The sequence below is a fragment of the Schistocerca gregaria genome, chromosome 11 (assembly GCF_023897955.1).
Source record: "Schistocerca gregaria isolate iqSchGreg1 chromosome 11, iqSchGreg1.2, whole genome shotgun sequence".
In the NCBI taxonomy this organism is placed as follows: domain Eukaryota; kingdom Metazoa; phylum Arthropoda; class Insecta; order Orthoptera; family Acrididae; genus Schistocerca; species Schistocerca gregaria.
Genome location: NC_064930.1, coordinates 104,899,334 through 104,915,786, shown reverse-complemented (window position 1 = coordinate 104,915,786; position 16,453 = coordinate 104,899,334). Strand labels below are relative to the sequence as shown.

Sequence of the window (16,453 nt, the reverse complement as noted above, 5' to 3'; positions counted from 1 at the left end):
GCAGGGAAACGAGAAACAACAGATATGCAAGCTTTGCACGGCCCTGCCACACCCTTCACCTGCTATTGTGTGTCATGTGGTGGCATGTTCCATGCCAGGATTGGTCTGCTAAGCTATCATAGGCATCTCCATACCTGAACTGCCATGTAACAACAGAAATTCAGGAGAAAAATGAAAACTCCAATGCAAGTACCAGCCAACAATGACAAATACTCGCATATGGGCTCTCCATACGGAACAACCCACACTCAAAGACAAGTGAGCCACTTTGATGCTATTCTTTATAATACACTGCCAACATACATAAACAGGCTGGAGATGGAAATGGCTTTTCGATCAGAGTTAAAATTATTTCTTGTTCAGAAGAGTTTGTATAATGTAAATGAATAAGTTGGCTTATAGGATTACTAGACCCTGATTCATCACTGGGTACTTTTGATTCTGTTAACTGATGTACCATCAGCACTACGTTTGATTTTGCGAAGAATGTTTCTGCTGTTGGTATTCCATTTTCTCTGTTTGAGATGCAATGCAGGTTATATAGGCAGCAGTGCTCCAAATTACCTGAGAAAGGATCTGATGCTAACCTAATTCTGATGGTTATAGTATTGGCAAGTTTTTGTATGCTTGTACTTTACACATTTTAGCACTGCTATATAATGTGCTTTTGTTTTTTATTTTTTGAAGAATGTTTTGAATCAAAGTGTCATGTTTTACCTACGTCATTCACTGACTCATTGTGCATTTTCAAACAAAGGAAACTCGAAGTTGGAATATCAACAGTATTAGGAAAAGGATAGATCGCTACTCACTGAAAGATGGCCCACTGAGCTGCAGATATGCATAAAGAAGAGTGTTACACATTATAGCTTTCGGCCAAAACCTTCTTCAGCAAAGAAATGGAACTGCCAGTAGTAGTGAGTTTTGGTATGCTGGAGAAGTCTTTGGCTGAAAGCTACAATATGCAACTGTCTTTTCGTTTTCCTTGTCTGGGGTCATCTTTATGGTGAGTAGCGATCCATCCTTTCCTTCAATTATTGTGCATTTTGGGCTTTTCTGCAGTTTTATGTAATCTGTTCTCATGTTCTCACTTTTTCAGTATTGTTTTTATTTTGAATTTTTTTTTTTTCATTTATTTACTGATTGTGCATGTTGCACACTCAGTGTAGAAGAGGTATTTTGTTATTCCCCTTGCAATCACATACCGAGTGAGGAGACAGACTCCAGTCTTAATGTACTGTACTCACATTCAGGACTGAGATTTATCCCCGTCCGCTAATCCTGACTTGGGTTTTCCGTGGTTTCCCCTTGTCACTAAGGTGAATGATTTATTACACCACGGCAGATTTACTACCCTACCCTACTTTGTAAATGTTTTATTTGTATTTATTATTTCTGTATGTTTCTGAAATGTCTCATATTACTGTACCAAATGAACTATGGACGAATATATAAATAAATCTAAAATTCTCATCTGGTACTGTATCTTTCACTTGCCCTATACTACTGGTAGAACACTTGTGTCAGCTACAGATTGAAATAAGAACAACAAATTCTACATCTACCTGATTTGCGTTATAGTACGAGTTTTTCCTTGTGTCAGTTTGTCATCACGAGCAGTAATTTCAGATAGGGTCAATATTCCACTGTATCCAAGCAACTCAGCCTGCATGCAAAAGGTGCATTAATGCTAATGGCTGAAATAAGTGTTACTGACGAATAAGGCTGTAGCTGTGTTTGTTACCGTATTATAAAGTACTTCGAGTGTAACAATATTTCATTTTATAGAAGGGACACGATCATAATTTCATGGAGAAACGGCGGAAATGAAACAGCTACTTCAAAACACTCTATACGGAATTCGTGTATAGCTACCATTACGCGATTCCATTGCCTCTTTTACAGCTACGCAATTTTCTGCCTTACAACACAACGCATGGAAAGTGTTCTGACATATTAGTATTTTATCCCATGTAGTTATGAAATTGCATGCTTCAGTCGGCAACCGGACTATAACGATATATAAAGGATAAAAAGTGATAACAATTCTTCCGTGCGAGAATAATAAGCTTAGAAGTGTCGCCGAGACTACCGCAACTCGCACAAATCGCATCGACCACAAACAAAATCTTTTAAATTATCTTTCTCCGTGTACTCCAACAACAAACCACCGAAATATGATTGTAACTGAACGGAATATTCACTTTCGAAATTCCAATACAATTAGAATAATAACAATCAGAATGCAATTATTTTACTTTTCTTTTTAAACAATAAACGTAAAGTCAAAGATAGCACTAATCATTGAACCTCCTTGGTGCTTATCGTTCAATTAGCATTCTTGTGCATTGCCTAATTCACTTAATTATCCTTTTAGTACATAATAAATATTAACGTTCTTATAACGCAAAAAGTAAAATAAATTATAAACAACACCCAGAATCGTATCCAGCATGAGTACTAAATTTAAAATGCCACAGTAGACTAAACAATCCAAAGTTATTATTTACAAACTCCATGAAACCTTTGACCCGAAAAGATCTATTTGTAAATACTCGGTAGGCTTGTTTGCTTTCCGAACCGTGGTGGTGTTCGGTGCTCTAGCGTTACTGATTTGAAAAAAGGGGTTAAGTAGGTGGCAGTGCTCTGAATCACCGTTTCGTCAAAAGTTTACGTATCTGGGAATGGTATACTTGGAGGTTAAACTGTTCGTTTTGAGGGAGATACAGCCTCATGAGGAGTTCTTCTGGTCATTGAGGAAGAAATTCGTCGAGAACGTAAAAAACAAAATAAAACACCTGCAGGAAGCCTTTTCATTAACTTACACACCCCGTGCTTTGTTTTGTAAGAAAGGATGGATCGGAAGATCATCGTTTACGAAAGTTTAGTAATATTGAGACAAAAATAATCCCTGTTCCCATTTCCCACTCGATGTACTTACCTGTTGTTTATTTTTAAAGTATTTCAATAAGTGTGTAGTAGTTGAATCTAGAGCACTGTAGTTATTTTGAATGCTGCAAGTAGGTTACACTTTTCCTATACATCGTTGTTTGTTGGTGGAATGATTATTCGATTTTTAAATTTACATCGGGTGTATTTTTAATCTTGCGGTCTGGCGCTATATACCTTCTTGATCTGTAACAACTTGTTCTGCAAGGAAAAACAACAACAACACATTTCAAAGGTGGGTAAACACATCAATTATTAATGCTTCTTATCAGTTGAGTGGATAGATTCTAGAATGTTGTGTTTAACCTTCATAGTAACAGAAATTTAACTATCAAGTCCTACCTTACTCTCTTGAAAAGTAAATAAACAAGCAGGCAAGCCTGACTTCAAATTTTTCGACAGATGACACGTATTTAGATCTACACTCTTGCTCAAAATGACCACTATCCAAAATCTTCATATATCTCTATCTGCCCTTAAAATTTCAAATCCTGAAATAATGCCCTTATGATTTCTTTCAATTTTCTCTGCACATATTTGATATGCTGTATGTCTTTCCCCTGTACGCAATGCATTTTCTGCAGAACACAGATATCCTGGAAACGAAGTATATCTGAAACAACAGAATATTTGAGAAAGAGATTTCTCTTCCTTGTGCTTCACTATTGATGTAAGCATTATGTCTCAAATTGCAGTTGACATCATCTTTTCATTATGAAACTAGGATAAGCAAGCAAATAGTGGTAACAGAGACTAGTGGGAATACAAAGTGATGCTCTATGTGCGAATTTCCTGTGTATCCAGATGATAATACACTAATGAGGCCTCAGCATGTTGTCCAAAAAGCTCAGTTCGCCCTGCTTTGCACTAGGAAATCTCTCTCACTGTGTTGACCTACAGGCAAGTTTGGCAGCATACTGTGCCTTGCAGTTAAGGTGAAAATGTGTTTGCTCTGCATAAGCGTGCAACGAGAGTATTGTGTAAAGATGATGATAAAATGTCTTTGCTTTAATGACTTCCATCCCACCTCGCGTATCATATCTGTTACACTCTGCCCCCTATTATGTGATAATACAAAATGAGCTGCCCTTTTTTGCACTCTTTCGATGTGTAGGCAAGTCTTGCAGTGGGGGCAGTCACAGGAGTGGGAGACGTAGGGTAAGGAGAGGGGTGCAGAAGGAGTATATGGTCTGACAAGGAGATTGGGAAAGTGACAAAAAGTTATTTTAGGTGTGGTGGGCAAAGTCTCAGAAAGAATTAACCTCATTTCAGGGCATAATTTTTGGAGGTCGTAGCCTTGTCCAAATAGCTGATTAATACATTCCAGACCATAGTAATACTGGGTGGCAAGTGGTGTGCTCCTAACTTGTTTATCGGAGGGATCCGCAGTACGTACCAGCATTGGATGTGATGGTCTGGGAAATCTGCTTTTGAACTAGGCTGGTGGTGTAATTATGTCCACTGGAGGCTGAGGAGAGAATGGAGGTGTATTACTGTAAATTGTCTGCATCTGAAGAAATATGGTGCCTCAAATGCATGGGAGGACACATTTGACATGGAAAGGATGGGAACTGTCAAAATGTTTGTGGGCGTAATGTGAACAGAAGTGTAGCTGACCTTTGTTGAGGATGAGATCAACAGCGAGGTAACTGGTCACGTGAAATATAATTGGGAGAAGTATTTAGAAACTGTATTTAGAGATTCCTTTTCCTTCATCCCTCTTCTTCTCCTTCTGCCGGAAAAAAAGTAGCCACTGACTCTGAAGGCTTGCAGATGTTATTAATGTTCATATGTGTGTGTTCTCCTGCTGCCATTTAGTGAGTAATAAAAGAACGATTGTGGTCCATATGAAGCTGGAAGACGGTTTATAATAAGTTGCCAAACAATCTAATGCAATTCCAGATAAATCTCTTTAAGGCAAACTGAAACAATTGTTAACTGAAAGATGTTCATACTTATTTAAAGATTTCTGAGCTACATTATTGACAAATGTACTTTAGTATACTGCACTGCAATATATAAATGGTGGTAAATGTTTATATAACATTGTATAAAGTGCTACTGTATACAATATATTCACGTACATGGCATGATATTGTTAGAAAAAAAAAAAAATTACAATTTCCAAAACTATCAAGTTACTATGAACAAATAAAGATTATTAAGGGAGGAGCAGCAGTGGCTTTTTCAAAGTAATTTAAAGGTAATTATCATAATTTTTTTATAGTTTTACTGGATCAGCACTAGTCATAGTCTGTTGTCAGAATACTTCACAGAAGTAGTTAGCACTGGTTGCTTCCACCTACTAATGTATAATTTCACTAATTTTAATCCCTGAAGGTCCTCCTCCTTGATGGTGTTGATGGAACACAGTATGGATTGGCTTCAGAGCAGACAGTCATCATAGTGTTACACAAGTTTCTACAATCAATAATTACACTACTGGCCATTTAATTGCTACATCACGAAGATGACATGCTACAGACACGAAATTTAACCAACAAGAAGAAGATGCTGTGATATGCAAATCATTAGCTTTTCAGAGTATTCACACAAGGTTGACACCGGTGGCGACACCTAGAACGTGCTGACATGAGGAAAGTTTCCAACCGATTTCTCATACACAAACAGCAGTTGACTGGCGGTGTCTGGTGAAATGTTGTTGTGATGCCTCATGCAAGGAGGAAAAATGTGTACCATCACGTTTCTACCTTTGATAAAGGTCAGATTGTAGCATATCGCGATTGCAGTTTATTATATTGTGACATTACTACTCGTGTTGGTTGAGATCCAATGACTGTTAGCAGAATATGGAACTGGTGGGTTAAGAAGGGTAATACGGAACGCTGTGCTGGATCCCAACAGCCTCCATCACTAGCAGGCCACATGACAGGCATCTTATCCGCATGGCTGTAACGGGTCAAGTCTCAGTCCCTGAGTAAACGGATGGGGATGTTTGCAAGACAACCACCATCTGCACGAACAGTTTGACGACGTTTGCAGCAGCATGGACTATCAGCTCGGAGACCATGGATGCAGTTACCCTTGACGCTGCATGACAGACCTGCGATGGTTTACTCGACGACGAACCTGGGTACACGAATTGCAAAACTTCATTTTTTCGGATGAATCCAGGTTCTGTTAACAGCATCATGATGATCGCATCCGTGTTTGGCGACATCGTGGTGAACAGAGATTGGAAGCTTGTATTCGTCATCACCATACTGGCGTATCACCCAGCCTGATGGTATGGAGTGCCATTGGTTACGCGTCTTGGTCACCTCTTGTTCGCATTGATGGCACATTGAACAGTGGATGTTACATTTCAGATGTGTTACGACCCGTGGCTCTACCCTTCATTCGATCCCTGCGAAACCCTACATTTCAGCAGGATAATGCACGACCGCATGTTGCAGGTCCTGTACGGGCCTTTCTGGATACAGAAAATGTTTGACTGCTGCCCTGGGCAGCACCTTCTCCAGATCTCTCACCAATTGAAAACGTCTGGTCAATGGTGGCCGAGCAACTGGCTCGTCACAATACGCCAGTCACTACTCTTGATGAACTGTGGTATCTTGTTGAAGCTGCATGGGCAGCTGTACCTGTACACGCCATCAAAGCTCTGTTTGACTCAATGGCCAGGTGTATCGAGGCCATTATTACAGCCAGAGGTGGTTGTTCTGGGTACTGATTTTTCAGGATCTATGCACCCAAACTGCGTGAAAATGTAATCACATGTCAGTTATAGAATAATATATTTGTCCAATGAATACCCATCATCTGCATTTCTTTTTGGTGTAGCAATTTTAATGGCCAGTAGTGTATATGTAGTTGCAATCCAAAGAGATGCGATGAAATTCGCCTAGAGGCTAGCATACATGGGGCAACATATATAATAACAATAAATATGTTATGACAGCTTAAAGTCAATCCTTACCTCTCTCTCTCTCTCTCTCTCTCTCTCTCCCCCCTCTGTCTCACACTCTAATGACAGATAAAATTAAAAAATTAAACAAACTCCCAAGTCTCTCCAGGAAGTTGGAGTTATCATAACAGAAAATCGCGCCTCCTTCCATCTTCTAACATAAAGTATCACTTTCTCCACTCTGTAAATTAACTACAATACCCTTCCGCACTTTACCTCCTGATGCAAAGATTGTATCTCTCCACTATCTACCATTCCATGTAGCACTTGCAATGTCTTCCTCAATGCTGTTTTTAAACTCTCTTTCTTTCTCTCTTCACGGTCCGCACTTGTCACCCACACTACTGCCGCTCATCAGACTAACTACATCTGCCCGCACTCCCCAATGCTGTCATAATACTTTTTGACTTTTTACAAAACTGGAGCAACACTTTTACCAGTATAAAACACATACAACTGATGTCCTGTGGCCAATATTGTTCCATAATTACTCTGGCATCACAAAGCCTCCGTAGCAAGCATTACTGTGTGCAGGTTAACTTTACTGTTTGCTCTTGTACCTGATTACGTAGGTAGGCATGCCTTCTGATTTTATTATAATATTTTACTGCACAATACACACCTCTTTCAGCGGGGACCTTTACTCTCCCTATGGCCAAAATTCATCTGCTATGTGTACCAAGTTTACCCCATTTTGCAGGTAAGGGGGTAGCTTACTAAACCCTTGTTGGACCAGTATTTCAACACTTGCATATTGCTCACTAGTCTGAGATCTGTACCAGATAAGATTGGTAGAGGAAATACAAAAGATCCAAAGAAGAGTACTATTTTCATTCCAGGTTCATTAAATAAGTACACTAGTGTCAGAGAGATACTCATCTAACTCTGGTAGTAGACACTAAAAGAGAGGTGTTGTGCATCACGTTGTAGTTTACTGCTAAAACTCCGAAGGTATGTTTTTCGCCGGCCGCTGTGGCAGAGAGGTTCTAGGCTCTCCAGTCCGGAACCGTGCTGCTGCTGCAGTTGCAGGTTCCAATCCTGCCTCTGGCATGGTTGTGTGTGATGTCCTTAGGTTAGTTAGGTTTAAGTAGTTCTAAGTCTAGGGGACTGATGACCTCAGATGTTAAGTCCCTTAGTGCATAGAGCCATTTGAATTTGTATGTTTTCCTATGAGAGTCAACCAATATATCACATCCTTCTATGTATATCTCGCTAAAAGAAAAGGGTTAAGTTTCAATGGAACAGAAAGGACTCTCCACTACACACTATGATGTGGCTTGCGGAGTATGGATTTAGATGTAAGAATTCTTCCATCACTAACACTTTTATTCTAAACGTGCCTCTGTCAATTGTTCATTATCATCTTTTGTTTTTTCTATGAATCTTTATTGACCCTTTTGTCAAAGATATTGGAGTACCTGTTTGGTTAATGTGTTGTCATAAATTCCAGGTAAATGGCCAGATATGACACTCTTTCATATTTTACTTCCTGATACACTATGTGATCACAAGTATTCGGACACCCTCAAAAACATATTTTTTTCATATTAGGTGCATTGTGCTGCCACCTACTGCCAGGTACTCCATATCAGTGACTTCAGCAGTCATTAGACATTGTGAGAGAGCAAAATGGGACACTCCGCGGAACTCACAGACTTTGCACATGGTCAGGTGATTGGGTGTCACTTATGTCATACGTCTGTACGCGAGATTTCCACACTCCTAAACGTCCCTAGGTCCACTGTTTCCAATGTGATAGTGAAGTGGAAATGTGAAGGGACACATACAGTACAAAACCGTACAGGTTGACCTTGTCTGTTGACTGACAGAGACTACCAACAGTTGAAGAGGCTCGTAATGTCTAATAGGCAGACATCAATCCAGACCGTCATACAGAAATTTCAAATTGCATCAGGATCCACTGCAAGTACGATGACAATTAGGCGGGAGGTGAGAAAAACTTGGATTTGATGGTTAAGTGGCTGCTCATAATCCACACATCATGCTGGTAAATGCCAAACGATGCCTTGCTTGGTGTAAGAAGTGTAAACATTGGACAATTGAACAGTGGAAATACATTGTGTGGAGTGACAAATCACAGTACACAATGTGGTGATCTGGTGGCAGGGTGTGGGATTGTGAAAGGCCGGTGAATGTCATCTGCCAGAGTCAACAGTAAAATTCAGAGGCGGTGATTTTATGGTGTGGTTGTGTTTTTCATTGAAGGACACTTGCACCCCTTGATGTTTTGTGTGGCACTATCAGAGCACAGGCCTACATTGATGTTATAAGCACCTTGCTTCCAACTATTGAAGAGCAATTTGGGGATTGTGAATGCATCTTTCAACACAATCGAGCAGCTGTTCATAATGCATGGCCTGTGGTGAAGTGGTTGCATGATGATAACACCCCTGTAATGGACTGTTGTGCACAGAGTCCTGACCTGAATCTAGAACACCTTTGGGATGTTTTGGAATGCCAACTTCATGCCAGGCATCACCAACCGACATCGATACCGCTCCTCAGTGAAGTCTACATCTACATCTACATGACTACTCTGCAATTCACATTTAAGTGCTTGGCAGAGGGTTCATCGAACCACAATCATACTATCTCTCTACCATTCCACTCCCTAAGAGCGCGCGGGAAAAACAAACACCTAAACCTTTCTGTTCGAGCTCTGATTTCTCGTATTTTATTTTTATGATCATTCCTACCTATGTAGGTTGGGCTCAACAAAATATTTTCGCATTCGGAAGAGAAAGTTGGTGACTGAAATTTCGTAAAAAGATGTTGCCGCCACGAAAAACGTCTTTGCTGTAACGACTTCCATCCCAATTCGCGTATCATATCTGCCACACTCTCTCCCCTATTACATGATAATACAAAACGAGCTGCCATTTTTTGCACCCTTTTGATGTCCTCCGTCAATCCCACCTGGTAAGGCTCCCACACCATGCACCAATATTCTAACAGAGGACGAACGAGTGTAGTGTAAGCTGTCTCTTTAGTGGACTTGTTGCATCTTCTAAGTGTCCTGCCAATGAAACGTAACCTTTGGCTCGCCTTCCCCACAATATTATGTATGTGGTCTTTCCAACTGAAGTTGTTCGTAATTTTAACACCCAGGTACTTAGTTGAATTGGCAGCCTTGAGAATTGTACTATTTATCGAGTAATCGAATTCCAACGGATTTCTTTTGGAACTCATGTGGATCACCTCACACTTTTCGTTATTTAGCGTTAAGTGCCACCTGCCACACCATGCAGCAGTCTTTTCTAAATCGCTTTGCAACTGATACTGGTCTTCGGATGACCTTACTAGACAGTAAATTACAGCATCATCTGCGAACAACCTAAGAGAACTGCTCAGATTGTCACCCAGGTCATTTATATAGATCAGGAACAGCAGAGGTCCCAGGACACTTCCCTGGGGTACACCTGATATCACTTCAGTTTTCCTCTAAGGATGGGCCAACACGATATTGAATTCCAGTGTTACCGACGGAGGGCACCAGCAACTTGTCATTGTCAGCCAGGTGTCTGGATACTTTTGATCACGTATTGTACATTCCAACATTGTGTCTTAATTTCCAGGAGCCAGTTTTGTGTAGTGGATCCAGTATTTTTCTTATAATTCTTCTCTCCACTGTTTCTAGATTACCAAATTTGTAATTCAGTATCACGCAGTAACAGGAATATAGCCGCTGTGGTTTCAACAGTGTATTGTCATGCTTTACTTAATCTTGTTAAATAAGCATTCCTCACCATATTGTCTTGTGGAGCATTCCTCTTTAGAAAAATTTGTAAAACCAATTCTTTAATTATTTTTCCTAAATATATATTTTCTTTTTCTTTTCTTAATTTGATCTATGTTTGTTACTAAACATTTTGCAGACAGTTTACATGCAACTCTGTGCTTTCTCCCCAGTCATTACTGTATTATTACTCAGTGCATATATTTATTATTCATTTAATCCATTTGACATGATTCATGGTTGAATAGTAATGTCACCATGTCATTGTGGGATAAAAAAATAAATACATAAGTAGATTTTATTTCATTTAGATAAAATTATGGTAAAACCCTTTTAATTGTGACTGGTTTCAGACATGTGTTAATCTTCAGAAACTACAGTGACAAAACGAGAAAAGAAATCATCACATTACCTGTTAATGGAATTGACAAAAAATTTCTAAAAAGTAGGGTCTTAAGGTAGACATTTTCACTATTTTCTCTATTGTTCCTGAAGATGGACAATGTATGGCACAAACCACTCACAACTGAAAATATGTTATTACTGTTGGCTCTAAAACAAATGAAAAGAATGGTTAGTATACATACACATGCATAAGGTGGTAGTATGTACAAATAAATAACTTGTAAATTTGTAAGTCTGTATCACTGTGAACATTGTGCAACGAGTGGCAGTTGATCTCCTTAAAGCAGTGTGCAGATAGGATGTGCACATGAAGTGACATATACCATGATTTGTTTCCCATGATGAATTTTTCTCTTTCAGGCAATATATCTGCAGGTTCCCTTGGACATAATAGAGAAAATGAAAATCAGTTTTGAGTCTGATTCTGGAAGAAGCCAGACAGGAAGCTACCCCCTGTGGTCACTGCTAATTGAATCAGCCGGTTGCAAATACAGCAGCAAAATGGCATTTCTGCAATGGACATAATGTGAGTAGAAAACCATTTTTAAAATATATTGTAATTTGAGGCATATAAACCTCTGTTCAGAAAGTAACGAGATGAAACTGAAAGAGAAAATTACAACCTACAACCACAGTCTTAAAGTCACCTTGTGGTGTGTAGTGAAGGGTATCTCTGATACCACTCTTAATTCCACCATTCCCTGTCCCATTCGCAGATCGTTCATGGGAAGAACGACTGTTGAGCTCCAGTTTTCTCGGTTATTGTTCTGGAAGGTTTACCTTGAAGTGTGCAATCTCAGAATTTTAACAGCAAACCTTTCTGTAATGTATAGTGCCTCTATTGTGGCATCTACTACTGGGATTGGAAGAGCATCAGTGTAATACTTCACTGTCTACTAAATGAACCTCTGACAAAACATGCTGCCCTGCTTTCAAAATTCTATACTTTTCCTTTGATATTATCTATGTAGGATCCCAAACTGATGGGCAGTATTCAAGAATCACACAAATAAAAGTTCTGTAACCTTGAATTTGCAGATGAATTATGATTTTTAAGAATGCTTGCAGTAAATGCCAATCTGGCATCCACTTTGTTGTTGTTACTGTATATTTGTTTAGAGTGCTCAGCATCACGGTCTTTGGTGCCCTTACAATTACCACAGGAGACGAGTAGGGTTAAAACATATAAAGTAGAGATGTGCTAAAGAGTTATATAAGATAAGACTTGCTGTCATGCACTCATCGTCACATTAGCACACACGGTCGCTGCTAACAGTACAAAATTGAAACCCAGTACATATGGACCATTACAATATATTTACTAGACCATAAATACCATGGAAAAGCAAGTCAAGAACAAATGGTCACCAATTAATTAATAAATTGATATTCAAACTTTTTGATTGTTACATTTTTTTTGGACATCTTTTGTCAATTGTGTAATCAAAAAGGGATAGTTTATTCTATTCACTCATGTTTACTGCCCTTCCAATTAAAATATTTGTGGACGTTGTTGTTGTCTTCAGTCCTGAGACTGGTTTGATGCAGCTCTCCATGCTACTCTATCCTGTGCAAGTCTCTTATCTCCCAGTACCTACTGCAGCCTACATCCTTCTGAATCTGCTTAGTGTATTCATCTCTTGGAAATTACCAAGATATCATTTTAACAAATTATGGTTGGAAAATACTCACAAGAATTCTTTACAGAATAATTGAAAAAACTGGTAGAAGCTGACCTCAGTGAAGATCAGTTTTGATTCTAGGGAAATGTAGGAACATGTGAGGCAATGCTTAACCTACAACTTATCTTAGAAACATGTTAAGCAAAGGGAAACCTATGTTTATAGCATTTGCAGGCTTAGAGAAATCTTTTGACAATGGTGACTGGAATACCCTCTTTAAAATTCTGAGGATAGCAGAGATAAAATAATGAGCAAAATGCTATTTACCACTTGTGCAGAAACCAGATGGCAGTTATATGAGTGAAGGGGCGTGAAAGGGAAGCAGTGGTTGAGAGGGGCGGGCGTGAGACAGGGTTGCAGCATATCGCCTATGTTATTCAATGTTTACACTGTGCAAGCAGTAGAGGAAACAAAGGAAAAATTTGGAGTAGGAATCAAATTTCAGAGAGAAGAAATAAAAGCTTTGAGGTTTGCTGATGATGATGTAATTCTTTCAGAGGCAGCAAAACACTTAGGAGATCAGTTGAAATGAATGGATAGTGTCTTGAAAGGAGGATGTATGATGAACATCAACAAAAGTAAAACAAGGACAATGAAATGTAGTTGAATTAAGTCAGGTGTTGCTGAGAGAATTAGATTAGGATACGAGGCACTTAAAGTAGTAGATGAGTTTTGCTGTATGGTCAACAAAATAACGAATGAGGGCTCAATTGGAGAGTATATAAAATGTAGAATGTAAATGACAATAAATGCATTTCTGAAGAAGATAAATTTGTTAACATCGAGTATAGATTTAAGTGTCAGGAAGTCGTTTCTGAAAGTATTTGTATGGAGTGTAGCCATGTATGGAAGTGAAACATGGTCGATAAATTGTTTGGACAAGAAGAGAATAGAAGCTTTTGAAATGTGGTCCTACAGAAGAATGCTGGAGATTAGATGGGTAGATCACATAACTAATGACATGATACTGAATAGAAATGGGGAGAAAAGAACTTTGTGCACAAGCTAACTAGGAGTGATTGGCTGATAAGATTAGCTGGTAAGACACGTTCTGTAACATCAAGGAATCACCTAGTTAATATTTTGATATAAACATTGTAGAGGGAGCCCAAGAGATGAATACAGTAAGCAGATTGAGAAGGATGTAAGTTGCAGTAGTTATTTAGAGGTGAAGAGGTGTGCACAAGGTAGAGGAGCATAAAACCAGTCATTGAACTAAAGACCACAACAACATAACTGTTTGTCCCAAAATTGCAAGCAGAATGTCTATCCCATGCATTGCGCCTGCCCCTAACCATGTGTTTCTCCCAGGGGCCCACCAATACATCTGCATGAAGTACGGTGGTCAGTTTGTCTTCTCCAATATTACATTGAGATTTCCAATGTCTGCATCCTTGAAACAATGTTTGTTTTTGCAAACAGATGATGCGTGTGTTTGAAATACTGTGTTACATAACTGGTAATCTGGTAGCATTAGTGTGGCATTTCTATTCATCGATCCGTCCTGTGCCCTCTTACATCATCATTCACAGATCAGGTTCAAGGATGAGCTGCTATCTGCAGATATGCTGTCCAGTTGCCCGATTTAGCAGACCTGTGGTATCACACCACAAAGTTCGGTAGCCGGAACATTGCATATTGAGTGGACTAACTCGTGGCTCAAAACTCTAAGGTTAGGTTTTTCCTTTCTATAATATACTACAAATCCCAGGAGAGGAGAAAAGAGTAGTTACTGTGAAGAAATGCTACTCCTTTCTTCACTCCATTTTAGTTTTCTACATCTTTTATTTTCTGACTTGTCTGTTTTTTGCGATCATCCCTCCCTCCTGTGTTTCATACAATGCACTTAGCTTTTCACTCTTATTAACTCGTGGGCGATGTCTTAGTAGTAATCTCTGTGCTGCATATTACCCTGTCTTCCACCTTTAAGCTCTCAGGTTTTCAAATCTCGACCGGTGCAATCCCCAACAATCAGTCTTTCCTTCTCATACCATTTGGTAATTCTCCCCTGACCTGGGTTTCTGGGTGACTTTCCTGAAATGTACCTGTTTCCGTAAACCGATTCAGTCCTTTTCCTTCACCCCTCTTCCTTACCCTGCAACTCCTGTGTGTGTGTGTGTGTGTGTGTGTGTGTGTGTGTTTTCTGCTTGGTGAGCAGATGTTTTATCTATTCATTTACATTATAGTATCAATAATTGGTTATTTTTGTTGTGTAATTTATGTCAAGGATATAGTACGGTAGTTTTGTGGATGTGCCTTTTTCCAAAATCTGGACACGTTTTTTTTGTTTGAGGGATCTAAGATAGGTTATAGTTAGAAGAGGGGCAAACTCAGCTGCAATTCAGTATAGAATCTGACAGAGATTCCACCGGGGCCTGTAGCTTCGTTCGGTTTAAACAATCCCAGCTGCTTCTCAGCACCACTGACACTAATACTTATTTCATTCATCTTTTCAGTGGTACAAGGAATAAACTGGGACAATTCTTCCTGGTTTTCCTTTGTAAAGGAACATTTGCAAACAGAGTTAATCATTTCAACTTGTGCTTTGTTACTCTCAATTTCACTTCCTGTCTCATTCGAAGGGACTGGACTCTTAACTTTCGTGCCACTAACAGCCTTTACGTATGACCAGAATTTCTTTGGGTTCTGTGAAAGATCACATGACAATATTCTCAATATTCTGCTACGGTAGTCATTGAGGGCATCAGCCATTGCTCTCTTGACAGCCAAACACGTTTCATCTATAGTCCTACACTTTGCTTTACACCTGTTATGCAGCAATCTGTTTCTTTAGAAGTTTCTTTACAGTGACTATATACCATGGAGGTTCCCTCTATATGCTCTTTCCCTGTGCTGAACGTTTCAAGTTCCTCATTGAGATATGACACTACTGATTTTTTATCTAGTTTACTGAACATGTATATTTTTGTTTTAGTTGTCCTTTGTACTTTGGTAATCATTGTTGCCACAACCATGTCGTGGTCACTGATACCAGTTTCGATGTGGACATCCTCTAAGAGGTCAGGTCTATTTGTCGCCATTAGATCCAGTATATTTCTATCGTGAGTGGGGTCCCTAACTATCTGTTCTAGGTAGTTTTCAGAGAAGGCATTTAGTAAAGCTTCACAGGATGTCTTATCACGCCGACCATTACAAAACTCTTATTTTCCACTTGATTTTTGGATGATTACTGTCTGATTGGGGATATGATGTTCAAGTGATCTGAAGTTTTCTCTAAAGTGTATGGTTACATCAGGAGATGAGTCTGGTGTGTAACAGAAGGATCCAGTTATCATTTTATATCCACCCCTGACACCGAGTCTTGTCCAAACAATCTCATACGTGGCTTCAATTTCTATCTTGTCTACCGGAACAAATACACCACCTTCATTTCCCATTTGCCTGTCCTTGCCATATACACTTAAATTTTCTCAAAAAATCTCACTGCTATCAATTTAAAGTTTCAACCAGCTTCCTGTACCAAGTATTATCTGAGTTTCACTGCTTTTCAGGAGTGCTTCAAACTCTGGCACTTTGTTGGGAATGCTTCAGCAGTTAACCATTGGAATTTTAATACTCTCAGCTGTGAGAGGCATTTCTTTTGATGTTACACTGGTACTTCTCAGTGTCATACAGCTGTTGTTATCTGGATTGGATGGACAGCCGCCTAATCTAAAAAATCTCTGTGGGCACCCCACACACTGTCAGCTATCTGAGTAGCAGCCTCTGATGTGT

The 16,453-nt window shown here is 39.3% G+C and overlaps 1 protein-coding gene across 2 annotated transcripts in view; it reads left to right on the top strand.

The window, feature by feature from the left end:
- Positions 1-2,508: 2,508 nt before the first annotated feature.
- The window catches only part of LOC126295442 (uncharacterized), an 82,503-nt gene continuing 68,558 nt past the window's right edge, over positions 2,509-16,453 (top strand). Inside the window, exons 1-2 of one of the 2 annotated variants that reach the window (XM_049987940.1) lie at positions 2,509-3,184; positions 11,397-11,562. The gene's annotated coding sequence lies outside the window, so the exon portion shown is untranslated. Of the gene's footprint in view, positions 3,185-11,396; positions 11,563-14,281; positions 14,391-16,453 lie in introns of those variants that run through there. The other variant, XM_049987941.1, reaches the window with a different exon arrangement.